General features: G+C 37.1%; 1 long non-coding RNA gene across 1 annotated transcript in view; it reads left to right on the top strand.

Annotated features, from left to right (window-relative positions):
- Positions 1-270: 270 nt before the first annotated feature.
- Positions 271-14,567, top strand: part of LOC135984316 (uncharacterized) — a 60,601-nt gene continuing 46,304 nt past the window's right edge. The window contains exon 1 of the long non-coding RNA XR_010602262.1: positions 271-457. This is a non-coding gene — a long non-coding RNA (uncharacterized LOC135984316). The remainder of the gene's footprint in view (positions 458-14,567) is intronic.

Here is a 14,567-nt window from a genome sequence, read left to right as displayed (position 1 = left end):
ACCTTTTTGAGGTTCCAACAATAATCTAAACCTACGTTAGTTTTGATCTGACCAAGCATCTTGTTGAAGAAATATATTCTGATTCTTTGGGGGGAAAAAGTATAACAAAGATATATAGTTTTCATGAACAGTATTTCATGAACAGCTTTAGCACAAGCATAAATTAAAAGTAATAACAAGCAGCTGCAATAATATATGTGGAATTGGTGTCGGTAGGTACAGTATCCCTGAAACTCTTACTATGGTTCTTTTTTACTGGGTGTGCCTTAATGTACAGTATTAAGATGCAAGCTATTTCATGCTCAGAAATGAATTTACAGCATAGCCTTGTTCTCATTCTATTGTAATGGGGTATTAGTTTTTATATTGCAGCTTTCTTTCATGATGCCATACATGCTGGGGATGTAGATGGGTATGCTGACAGAATCCCTGGAGCAATATGTATTCTTCTGTTATGGTAATGTTACCATTATTCTTGATTGCCTTTGCTGAGGGTAGGATTATACTAACATATCGCTTTGGGCAAATTTGTTTTTTTGCTTTATTTTCTCCCCTCCCCTCCTTAATTTAGTCCCACTAGCTTTACTTTTTCTTCTTCTTCCCCCCTTTTTATTGGAAGCAGATTTCAGTTACGTTATTATGGTATTCTATATAACTTGTCATCATAGTAATCAATTTTATATATCCTACCTGCCAGTTCAGCATTTTGTCATATTTACCAGAGCTCATGTCTTACATATGAGAATGCTTCCTTTATTTGTCTCTTAAATTTTCTTTTTCCCTTGTTAGTGGTTTTGCTATCTCTGTATCAATGTTCTGGCTGGTTGCAATTACAAGTTTTCCCAGCTGGGAGCTTGTAGTTTTTTTCCTTGGTCTCTGTGACATGCTGATCTGTTCTGAAATGAAGTTCCAATTGTTTTGCATCTTTTTTCCCACACACTGTATTATAGATGAGTTGTTGGATATTTTTATGTTTGTGTTTTTAAAGGTATATGAAAGCTTCAGAGAGTGATACAAACTTAGTACTGCTGCTACAGTGTGTTGACAAAAAGAAAGTACCCAAATTGGATCATCTGGCAAGAGCTGATGTCTATAGGTCAAAAACAACAAGGAGTCTGGTGGCACCTTAAAGACTAACAGATTTATTTGGGCATAAGCTTTCGTGGGTAAAAACTTCTTCTTGCATCTGAAGAAGTGAGGTTTTTACCCACGAAAGCTTACGCCCAAATAAATCTGTTAGTCTTTAAGGTGCCACCAGACTCCTTGTTATTTTTGTAGATACAGACTAACACGGCTATCCCCTGATACTTGACACCGTCTATAGGTCAGTGGTTTTCAACCATGGGGACATGTAACCCTGAGGTACACAGAGGTCTTCCAGGGGGTACATCAAATCATCTAGATAGTTGCCTAGTTTTACAACAGGCTACATAAAAAGCATCAGCGAAATCAGTACAAACTAAAATTTCATACAATGACTTGTTTATATCACTCTATATACTATACACTGAAATGTAAGTATAGTATTTATGTTTCAATTGATTTATTTTAAAATTATATGGTAAAAATAAGTAAGCAATTCTTCAGTATTAGTGTTCTGTGACTTTTGTATTTTTATGTCTGATTTTGTAAGCAAGTAATTTTTAAGTGAGGTGAAACTTGGGGTTACATGAGACAACTCCGACTCCTGAAAGGGGTACAGTAATCTGGAAAGGTTAAGACCACTTCTATAGGTCACAGAGGACCTGGTTCAAATCTCTAGCTGTAATACTGTTCAAGAAATACACACAAGAACTGCTAGTTTATCAAGTCTACTCTAATGTCCATGGCCATTAATTATCAAAACCTGCATGGTACTTTGTTTCTTGGATCACTTAGGACTTTGATTATGTATGTTTCGTATTCTTTACTGATACCATGATCTGCAAGTTTTTTTGTATTCATTACAGTATCCTCCTGTGTATCCAAATCTATATGTTTTCTGAGGCAAATAGTCCCTGTGCTGTATTTAGTGAGACTACTTACTTGAATAAGGACTGCATGCTCAGGCCTTGGAGCTACTGTTAATCAGGAAATAAGATGGAAACTTTCTGAAATTCTATCTAGCTATCTATACATTTTTCTTTTTAGGAAGTGCTAACATAGATATACTATTACATTCAAATTACTATTGTGCCCTTGAAATGTGCATGGAGTGCATTATTTACATTTGAATCGTATTTCTGTCCAGGAGCCATGACATTAAAGACCATTTGAAACCTGTCCACCTGAGTGTTGGTACTGGGCTTGAAGTCCTTCTGTTCTGGCCAGGCTCAATCCATCACTTTCTTTCTCTCTTTATTTCATATGCTTTGGGATGGGGAACACAGTTGGCACAATTCTTCATGAATTGTCCTGCCAAGAGATAAGAGAGCTTTCTCTCCTCTGTCCAAAGATGCCAGCAGAAGAAGGGCCTGTTTTTTCTTTCCCATTCGAGGAGTGCACACTGACCAGCATTTTATTAGATCTGCCTTTTCTTTTTCTTTTTCTTTTAATTCTATGGTTTGTTATTCAAATTTGGAACCTGCAATTCATGCTGTGTTACTTAGCTGTGATTGATTAAATAAGTCACGTCATCCCTGATAGGATGAGCAAAACGTTTATGATCAGGTTTCTGATGTGAATGTTTCCAAACAACTAATTTAGAGTTCACCTTCTGTGAGTATTCAAACCTGTGATCTTTTCACTGACTTTAAAGAGCTTTGGGTCAGGCCCATAATTCACTATTTGTGCTAGTGAAATGTAATAATTGACTGTTCATGGAAAGCAGGCACCCAAAGGGCTGTGAAGAGAATACACTCAAAAAGGTGAACAATCCAGAAATTGGTTTGCAATGTTCATCCAACTGTAACCACACTTTGTTAGATAGCGGAGCATCAATCACTGCTAGTCAGTGCCACCAGTAGTAAACACCATTTGTGACCGATCCCCCTTTTTTTTTTTTTTTTTGCAATAACAAGAATAGTACTATAAATAGTTATCAGAACCCAAATATTGCTATTATGTTGTATATTCATCCATTGATTTCCTTGTCAGCTCACGATACTCATCCTGCCTATGCTAAAGCCACAATCTTTCTTTCATTAATTCTGTCATCACAGAATCTCACTGTTGTGTTCCAAGTACATATTAATGAATTTTAAGAAGCTGATGTAAATTTTGAATTCCCACTAGGACTAAAAGACGTATATGTGTATAGAAAATGTAATGTGTGATAATTATTAATGCAATGAATAAGCTGTAGGCACACTGTGGTTAGATTAATACTCCAGAAGTAATATGTTATAGTACAGTCAGTCTAAATACAGTGGGCCAAATTTTGAGTTGCTATTGAGTTTACCTGGGCACAATTCCCTTTGAAATCAATGGGAGTTTTGCTTCATTAAGAACTGAGAAAAAAAATGAGAAAGGACTTCAGGATTTGGGGCTCAATCTCATAGCCCTGAAGTCAATGGGAATTATGCAAATGACTTCAATAATAGCAAGATTTGTTCTGCCTTTGGTGTGAAATATGCAGAGAAATTTTCATTCTAACAGTTAGCATTTTTATATTTGTTTTTAAAAAGGGAGATATAATGTGTACTTCTATACTTACTGTCACACAATGGTAACGATGAATGAGAAACTATTAAAAAAACTTATTGCTATACAAGAAATATGGAAATATCATTTCTAGAGATATTTGGATAAAAAATGCTGAGGTGGCTCAAAGAATGCCAGACCTCCATTTCACCTATTTTTTTCTCTCTCCTCCCTCCCCATACCTGTCCCTCCTTATCACCTCTACCTATTCATGTATGTCTTCTATTTTATTACTGGTACCACCACCACACTCGCACTTTCTCTCTCTAATGTGTAATGTCTATGTAGTATTTCTTATTTTGTATTGCCTGGTCTTGCAGCTTTGATAAGTTGTAAAATAATGTAATTGCAATATTCTACTAGCAATCCCATGAAGCATGTGGTATTTGGAAACTTTTATATAAGCTGAAGTCTTTTACACTTTTTGTGCTTTTCATTGTTTCCTTATGAAAAACAACAACAAATTAAGAAAAAAACCCACAAAATTAAACACAAAAATCTTTACTAAGTGTGTGTGTGTGAGAGAGAGAGAGAGAAAGATTCATCCTATCATTCGTCTTGAATAAACAGAATATTGGTGAATATCAGTTTTAGATAGGATACAAACTTAGCTTCTAATTTTGGGCCTGAGAGTCAGACAATTTGTACCTGCCGATAATGGGGGATGGGGTAGCAGAGAGAAGGCAGCAGCTTCAGCAGATGTTACTGAGCATGCTCAGACTGTGTGAGCATGCTCAGTACAAGCCAAGCAGCAACTCAGGGGAGAGGGGCATGTGGCCCCGTGTGCCCCCATGTCACCTCTGTGTGAGCTGATACTTGAACAATGCCATCAGAAGTGTATATTTGTTCAACAGATCAATAGATTTGGATGGTCCTGTAGCAAGAGTTAGACAGATTATAGAAGATGAATACATAGAGAGAATCTGGAATTTTTCATTAAACGTTTTTCATTAGATATTGTGGATTAATTGAAATTTTTGTGTGGAAAAAGTCAGTTTCAACACATTTTTAACTTGATTTTTTAAAAAATAAATGTTTCAGAGCAATCAATGTTTTTACATTTTTTAAATGAAAAAATCCAGTTTTCCAGTTTGAAACAACTTTTTGCTTTAAAGTGTAATTTTATTTTCATTCAGAATGATATGTAATGTTTCAAATTATCAAAGCAAAAAGTTTGGTTGACCCAAACAATTTTTTTTTCCAGATAGCAAAATGTTTTGAGAATTTGACTTTTCATCTCAATTCAGGATGGTAAAATTTTTTGATGTCTCAAAAACTTTCATCAGATGGAAAATCAGTTTCCCAGATGGCTCTATTCTTAAGTGTATAGGTTAATTCCAGAGTGAGATTTACAAGTATTGCCCTAGAGAAATCGTCACCCACTATAGCTACCCTAGAAAGTGATCTGTGAGCATCCTGCTATCTGAAATGAAGCTTTGAGGCTTTAATAGCACAAATTACATGCCCAGCTGTTCTCTTAACTACATGGGCATGACACCTTTAGCAGCCTGTGTGTATCTGAGAGAAGAATTAGGCACTCTGCAGAGCACTTTAATTTCTGTTAATAAAATGTATTCAGTATTTCTTGTTACAATTATATATATAAAATAATTGTCAAACAAATATCCTTCTGCTGTCTTGTAATTTTTTTCTTGTAATAGTGTGGCAGAACATGTAATATCTCTCCAAAAGGATTAGATAAATAAAGACATTATTTTAGATTCAACTCCCATAAAGGCCATCTACAGTAAACACACCAATGGGTTTGAAGTTAAATTAAAATTGATTACATGTTTATTGGTTCTTCAAAGCTATAGGGACTGTAAAATTAAAAATTCAAAGGTTGCTATTTTGGTATTTCGGAGATTAGTATTTGATTTAGACACCCGGCAGGCTAGCAATAGACAAACACAATGGGGGATAGAAATGGAGACATATTTCCTATGCGTACCTTTTATGAGAATAAATTGCAATAAGACAGTTTATGATTTCTCTCATTGAACTTATGAACATATTACAATGATGAAGAATTTCTCATTCTATTTCTTGAAACTCGATATTTGACTTTGCATGATCATATATTTAATTTTTTAGAATGACTAAATTAAACTAAAGAATGGTCAATTACCCCAAATTTATATGTTAAATTAAAAAAGTGGGACTGCTGAGATGTGTGTTCATAACTATCAAAAGAGCACACATGACATTCTGAGATACCAAGGAAAATATTTTTCATCAGAAATAATGCTGTCAGTCATGTCTGACTATTGAGTCACTATTGTGACATATTGTCCCTCATCCAGTCATAAAGGCATATGCCTCCTTGCCTTGAGCCATCACATAGACTCATAGACTTTGAAATCAGAAGGTACCATCATGATAATCTACTCTGACCTCCTGCACATTGCAGGCCACAGAACCTCACCCACACAGTCCTGTAATAGACCCCCAACCTCTGGCTGAGTTACTGAAGTCCTCAAATCATGGTTTAAACACTTCAAATTACAGAAAATTCACCATTTACACTAGTTTAAACCCGCAAATGGCCCATGCCCCATGCTGCAGAGGAAGGCGAAGATCTGCGGCTGAGATTAATATCATAATATTTCTTCTTGACTACCACCACATTTTTCCTTCTTTGATGTGCCCCTTTCCCCCCTCCTTCATAGCCTTTAACATTCTCTTCTTGGATGTGGTCTCACCACTCCCCACAGCGAAGGCAGACACTATTTATGGAGCACTTCCCCATAACTATCTAACTTTGGCTGATTACATTTGACAGCTACTGAAAATAATGTTATTTTTGCCACTAGTAAAAGAAAACCCTCAGTCTTCCATGCTATATGTTGGATAATGATAAAATGAACTATGTGAAGGTACCCTACATTTTTTAGGGGATCTACAATAAAAAGTGTACAATTAAAACTCTGGGCAACTATTCAGAAATATGTATATGAAAAATACTTACCTCTAGAAGTTAGTTAATTGAACTGTATAATGTTTTTTTCCCCTTCTAAGTACCTAGCCAGCATTCTTTACTGTGTTAATAGTTATAGCTTCCTTTTCTGCCTATTCCATATAATAATTTACCTTTTACAGAAAAAATTTTCCTTAAATTTCCTTATCTCCTTTCTTTGTTTCAGTTTGTATTTCCTGGTTTTGAACGCTTCAAAACTGTATACATCTCAGTCGTGTTCCTGCTGAACATCCTGTTTTCTTTGTAATACAAATGTAGCTTTTCTAACTTTTCCATAACCCCAAGATGTTTTTGTCATCCTAAACACTCTTGTGTATCTTTTCTATTTCTTCAACATCCTTCCTGTAAAATATAGCACCTAAAATTATGCCTGACAAAACTTTGCCCTAGTAATAACCTCATAATACATATCAATGAACACGGTAAAAAAAATTCTAGGAGCCAGCCAGAAAATTGGGTTTCTTCATTATGATACACTAAAGACAATACAATTCAATTCAGGTAAACTGCCTCCCAAAGGAAAAATGCCATTCTGATAGATACCAAATACAGCAAGAGACTTGTCATGGTCATTATCACACATGAAGAAATAGTTCCCTGCTTATAAATATACAGGCTTATTTGTCAGTCAGTCACTAATCTATTATTGCCAACACACTGTCTATGGTCAGATTATCTTTAACTAGTGTCACTATAATCAGATTTTGAAGGGAGTTCAGATTTATTTCAGAGTTTAACAGAGAAACCTGCCTTCAAAGAAGATAGGAAAATTGGGCTAAATCCTCAACTGGTGCAAATTGTCAAAGTACCATTGACTTCCAAGTCAGGAGAAGGAAAGACCATATGTTGTATCAAAGGATGCCCCTGAAAAAGCCAGCAATCTATTTTACTACTCAACCAATAGTGGGAATTCAAGTTAATTTTTCATTAATCAGGTTAAATTAGATTATTTCTCCAAGAGACTGTCAAGAATAGAATTTGATACCATATACCACATCAGATTAGCCCAAATAATCTAGCATATTTAAACTCTCTTTCCAGAAGTGTTGCCAATCTTCACCCCAGGGATGCCCATTAATTTGCTTCTTAATGCCAATTTGCTCCATTTTTCAACCCATTCTCTGTGTAAAGGAATTCTGGTAGAACAATGTTGATGAAGTGGAGTGGGAATCAGAAGATAAAGCAGATAAGTAAATCAAACTTTCAATGGGATTTGTACTCCCAAATCCCTTAGGCACTTTTGAAAATATCCCCCATATTTGAAAGTGGCAACAACCTCTAATTTAAATTAACTTCCTTTCTATTATTTTTCTGCATGATAACTACATGAGAGATAACAGACAAGGTTTAGATTTTATTAATTTTGGCAATAGAATTATCTGGAATACTATAATGATGATTACAACTAAAAGCACAAACGCATTTCTAGAGGGCCCTACTTCCACTCCAACTACCACAATTCTGACTTCCATATTATTATATTATTTAAATTACTCAGTCTTATTGCAGCTAGGAGAGGCTCCACTGTCCTGTTCTTGCAATAATTACCCATATATAACTTTATTTTTAGGAAGCCATATTCTTGGCACAGAATGTACCAGCATTTTAAATTCCATCCCCCATTAAGATGGGTGTCAGGGAGCCAGCTGTAGCAGGGTTAGTCTCCTAGCAAATCACGAGCATAACTGATCCTGTCAGGGAGCTGCCTGATTCACTGCACTTCCAGATTGTGGAGGGACTGATTTAAATTACTATTTGGCCCAGCAGCTGTCAGAACTCACTGGCTGCTCATCCTGCTTCCTTCCCCAGCTCCCACCCAACCCATGCCTGCCGCTGCTCCTCCCCAGCCTGTTCTTGGGCCCGTTCCAATTTCTGCCCTTCTCCATGCTGGACACTCCTGGCTATGACCTCCGGCTCTGATTTCCAATCACATTGTCTCCCTCATCCTTTGGCTCCAGTACTTGGCCTGTGATCTCTGGCTCTTACCTCAGTTCTGCTCTTGACTGCATCCCCTCCCCCACCACCACCCAGGTATCCCAGGGTCCTGATGCTTGGCTTGGCTCCATGATAACCTTCAGGCCTGGCTATTCCAATGGTTTCAACCATTAGGCACAACTGCCCTCGTCCCAGTTGTGATTCTGACAATGGGCCTCTTAACTTTGTGCCATCATGGAAAGAACTGTCTTTCACTTATGTATTTCTAGGCATGTTGTGTGCCAGTCATAAAGCTAAGGATTGTCATTCAGATTCCAGCCACTTCCAAGTGATACCAATAGCACGTGCTTCCACATCATGTCATTGTCTGGGATCTGAACAAATTTCTCACTTGGTATTTTATGTTTCCATACACAAAGACCAAAAGGTGTACTTTTTGAGTAAAAAAGACTACTAATTTAGGTTAAAGCAGACAGCAACAAGAAATAACAAAAGTAAAGTGTCAGTGAGAAAACACAGTCTATGTGTCCTCTGTAACAAGCTGCAGCAGCCCTCAAAACAGCATGGCTGCTGTCTCTGCATAGAGCAAAATTTAAAGATGCAGTAAACAGAAAACAAAACTATTATAGTTTCAAGGTAAATACACCAAAATATCATTTTTCAGAATTAGGTTCTTTGGAGGGGTTTCTGCTTGTCTCTGAAGCATCTGTTTCTACTGAGGGAAGGTTATTGTACTAGGAAGAACATTTATGTAGATTCATGACTCATAGACTTCAAGGCCAGAAGGGACCATCATGATTATCTAGTTTGACTTCCTGCACATTGCAGGTACTGGGTGGCCAGTACCTCAGTCGCGCCTCCTCTCCCTTCTCCCCACCCCCCACATACTCCTGTAATAGGCCCATAACCTCTAACTGAGTTCCTGAAATCCTCAAATATTGATTTAAAGACTTCAAGTTACAGAGAATCCACCATTTATTCTAGTTAAAACATTCAAGTGACCTGAGCCCAACACTGCAGAAGAAGGCAAAAAAACTCCAGGGTCTCCTCCAGTCTTGCCTGGTGAAAATTTCTTCCCAATCCCAAATATGGCAATCAGTTAGATCCTGAGCTTGTGAGTGAGACCCACCAGCCAGACACTTGGGAAAGAATTCTCTGTAGTAACTCAGAGACCTCTCCATCTAGTGTCCCATCTTCGGCCATTGGAGATATTTGCTAATAACAATTGTGGATGCATCATATGCCATTATAGGCAAACTCATCATGCCATCTCCTCCATAAACTTATCAAGCTCAGTCTTGAAACAAATTAGATTTTGAGAGGCTGTCAGGGCCGGCACCAGCGCAGGAAGCAGGTGCTTGGGGTGGCCAATGGAAAGGGGCGGCACGTCCGGCTCTTCTACGGCAATTCGGCAGCGGGTCCCTCAGTCCCTCTCGGAGGGAAGGACCTGCTGCCAAATTGCCACCGAAGAATGAAGCGGCAGTGGTAGAACTGCTGCCGAAGTGCCACCGATCACGCCTTTTTTTTTTTTCTTTTTTCACAGCTTGGGGCAGCAAAAACGCTGGAGCCGGCCCTGGAGGCTCTTTTACAATTTTACTCCTCTGCTAGTTAGAAACATTTGTCTAATTTCAACCCTAAACTTATTGATAGCCAGTTTATATCCATTTGTTCTTGTGTCAGCATTGACCCTTAACTTAAATAACTGTTCTCTCTCCCTGGTGTTTATCTCTGATCTATGTATGGAGAGCAATCATATCTCCTTCCCCTCAGCCTTCATTTTGTTAGGCTAAACAAGCCAAGCTCCTTAAGTCTCATCTTGTAAGACAGGTTCTCCATTCCTCTGATTATCCTGTAGCTCTTCTCTGCTCCTGTTCCAGTTTGATACCAGAATTGCACACAGTATGAGGTTTCACCAGTGCCTTGTATAATGGTAATAACAGTTCCCCATCACTATTGGAAATACCTCACCTAATGCATTCTAGGATTGCATTTGCCTCTTCCATGGCCACATTAGTTCAAATCTAGCAAGCCTCATGTTCTTATATGGCTCAAACTCACAAATTATTGTTATTTTGCTTATCAAAAAGAATAGCCAAAGCACCACAGATGTTGTTGGCCCTTTCTTTTTTACTTGAGAATTCTGTTGCTTGCTTTGCCCTAATGAATGATGGTGTTTGCTTTGCATTCTCACAGCTCCCAGCAGCTAGAAAATCATACTTTGATTCACTGCCAAATGTTTCAAATTGTAATTTCCCTCTATGTTTTTTATTGTAAAATATTAGCAATATTCTCAGTTTAGAACAAAACAGTATCTCTCTCTAAGGAGGCATGACGGATTAGCCAGTGGGGTGTGACAAATCTCCTTAATTATTCTCCAGAGTTTTGTCCTTCATTTTTAAAAAATGGTAATTCACTAGCTTTTTTTGTAAGAAACTTTGAAAATGTGACCTAAGTGTAACGGCTGCAGTGATGTCTGACTGAGTCTGTGGGCAGCCTGAATCAGTAACTGAGGCATGAAAGGACCCATTTATTTCAGTGGGTGCTATCTTAGATCCTTTAAAAGTGCCAACATTGTTAACTATTTCACTGCTTATCAACACTTGTACAAAAGGAGAGGAAGTGTAATATGAAGATATGCACAATTTATTGAGAGTGACTGCTTATTTTGGGTAGACAGTTAACACATGGCAGTGCCATAGGGGAACTGATTGGGTTAATTTTCCTGAACAGGAATATGGCTTGCAAAAAATTAGGAAATACTGTCTTAGCCCTTTCTCCCATTGGCTTAGAGCATCTTCGCCAGTGCAGCTGTGCCAATGCAAGTTTTTAGTGTAGACCTTCCCTTAGATAGATTGATGGAAAACAGCTCTTACTAGTGTTCATCCTTGAGTGGTGATACTCTCATTTACTGTCTCACTGACTGCCTTTCTGAAGCTGTTTCTGTGCCATCTTCTGAAAGCCCCTGCTTACTAACCAGTTACTGTGAATAAAGGAAAGATATTGCAGGATTTGGAATATAGATTGAAAACAATTGAATTGCTCATTCAAAGCAGTGTAGGTGACAGACCTATTGGAGAATCTCATATTCAAACAAGTTAGAACAAGGTATATGTGAATTTGTTTGAATAAAATAACCAAAGAAAACTAAATACAGAACTAAAACTCAACCAAACTGAACCTTATAATAAAAGTTCAATAAAATTCAATGAACTATTCTTTTTACTTTGACTTCTGAATGCCTTTTCACTCCCTGATTTTTTCCAAAACTTGAAGTAGGAATCTTAACATTCCTCAAGAAAAGCTGTTTTTATGGTTTATTTGAAACATGGATGAAATCAGAAAGTATAGGAGAACCTGTGAGGAAACCTGTTCTTGTGAGATCAACCAGCCTGACTTCTCAAAGAGTGTCGAATACATTTATGTAAGCTTCAGAGAAGCATTCAAACTTGAGGATGTTTATCCACAACAAATGGAACCATAGAGACTTTTGAGGTTCACACATCACTAGTTAGAAGAATATCTTGTTTCAAGTAGATTTTATAGTAAATTGCTTTCCCAGTGCATTAGATTTTTGTAGTCTTCCCAGAGCAACTAAAATAGCTACAGATCAAACATAGTATTCTGTTGTACTGACAAGACAAAACAGAATAAAAATAAGTATTATGTCAAAAAATGGTATACATACATTATTGAATAATAGCAAACCTTAAAGTTAGCAAACAGATACTATGGTGATGAGCACTATAAAAACTCCTGAGGTAGGCAGATAGACAGAATACATGATTACGGTATGGTATAAAGGTTTTGTCAGCATGAGTTTGAGATGGTCAGATTACTCCTAAATGGAGGTCAAGAGTCATCTGTGCAAATATTCTGACCAAGTAATTAAAAAACAAAAACAAAACACTTATCCATTAAAGGTTCTTTATGTGCTACATGTATTGCAGAATCAGTTTAAAAAAATATTACAGCCCTTTTTCAATCCTTCTGCTAGTAAAATGTAGGTGCCTTAGTTACCATGAGATCACCTGTAAAGGGCTCAGAGAGAGCAATAAAAACCTCTAAAACACCTTTATTATAAGTAAGATTTCCATAGTATCACAAAAGTCTGCTATCTCAGGGCCATTCAGGCCTAGAGGTGAGTGCTGCTGGGTCTTATTAGGAAGCTGGGAAACTCTCATTCTCTGTGATGCAGTGCTCTTGTATCTAGCCCTCCAGGGTCACAAAATAGCAGAATTTCAAGTCATATGAGAAAATGGTATAGAAAATTACTTTCTTTTACATGTCTGAGTATTGACCATCCTGTGCCTCAAAAGATGTGGTATTTGGGGACAGGAGGGACCGTAAGGAAACTTTTTTGACCAGGTTTATTTCTTTTTTAAAATGTCAGCAGCTAAAGACTGATCAGGTGTTTGCAATGTTAGAATAAGTCACGAGGAAGGTGGATTAATGGAAAGAGGGTAGGTGAAGCAGTCAAAGGTGCAAAATATCTGCCTCTATATTTATCTATCTATCTGGCTGCCAATTTATCTTAATATCTACTCTGTTTAGTGCTTATGAAAGATGCAATGCTGAATGTCTCCGAGATTGCAGTATTATATTTGCTCATGATGGGAGTGGAACAGCATGAGGAATAGCAGTCAAAGCTTCCATATAATGCCTGGCCAATGTGGCTCAGCATTGGACGGTCCAGTTCTAGAAATGAGAGTTATTATTATTCAGTCTCCTTGTCTCAACAGAGAGTTCATGTAAAGAGCAGCAGCACCAGCTAGACAGGGATGGTGCCCTAAGTGACGTTTGATGGTGTGGGAAGGATTCAGAATGTCTCTTTGCTGAAACTACCCACAAGGGACAGATTTCAACCCGTGACATTGAGGTGAAAGTCTCTTTATCCAATTACCAATCCTCTAATTCATCTACCAGTTTTAAAATATTTTCTTTACGACTCTAGGTTTGATTTTTGCCAAACATTTTCCTTTGCTATTAGTGTCCCCATTATTCATAAAGTGGCAAATATCCAAGTTTTTATATTTGTTAATTAATTCTGGCCCAGAAAGCTATCAAAGCATCTGAATCTAAACTTTAAGATTCAATATTTATTTAGCTGTTACACATGACAACCATTTTTCATTTAGATCCAGATGGAAAAAAAGCCAAAGAAATGGGAGCCCATTTGCTCTTCTTGGCTGGATCTCCACCACAGTAAAAAATGAATAAAATACTGAAGCTACTTCATACTAATTTATTGAATTTGGAGAGGTGAGGGGGGATATTCAATTAAGGGCTAGACTCTGCCACTCTTGCTTACAAGTAGTAAAACAAATGGCATTACTCATGGAATAAAGAACTACTCAACATGAGTAAGGATGACAGAATCTGGTTAATAATTTCTGCATTTGTGATAAAGCCAATACATTTGTGATGAAGTAAGAGATTTAGAGTCATTGCAAAAAATGAACAGAAAGTTAAAATAAATTTCTCCATGAATCCCAAACCCCCAAATTCTGCTGAATGTTTTAACCTGAGAATTTAAATGTTCCTGAGTCAATGATAGTTACACTAAAATATGTTCTATTACTTTAAGTTTGAGGTACTGTAGCTTTTAAATGTAATGTATTCATTTATATATTATCAGAAGTGTGCTGGATTAGACAAGTATGAAGATAATTTTTTTTGCCACAAAATAGCTAGACAGATAATATATAGATAAAGGATGGGGAATTCGATGTAATACAAAAGAAAACGGCTAAGTGGTAATATTCCCAATTAGTTCCATACATTTTATTTTGATATTTTTCCTTTAATTTGTTTGCTTCTTTGCAGTTAGTTTGTATAGTCCATTTTTAATTATTATTTGAGGGAAAGTTTTATAAGCTTCCTGGAAGAAGTATCAGAGGGGTAGCCGTGTTAGTCTGAATCTGTAAAAAGCAACAGAGGGTCCTGTGGCACCTTTAAGACTAACAGAAGTATTGGGAGCATAAGCTTTCGTGGGTAAGAACCTCACTTCTTCAGATGCAAGTCATTGGGAACATTA

The sequence above is a fragment of the Chrysemys picta genome, chromosome 6, assembly GCF_011386835.1.
Source record: "Chrysemys picta bellii isolate R12L10 chromosome 6, ASM1138683v2, whole genome shotgun sequence".
Taxonomy (NCBI): Eukaryota; Metazoa; Chordata; order Testudines; family Emydidae; genus Chrysemys; species Chrysemys picta.
The sequence above is the reverse complement of the archived record's forward strand: the minus strand, read 5'-3'. Positions and strand labels throughout refer to the sequence as shown.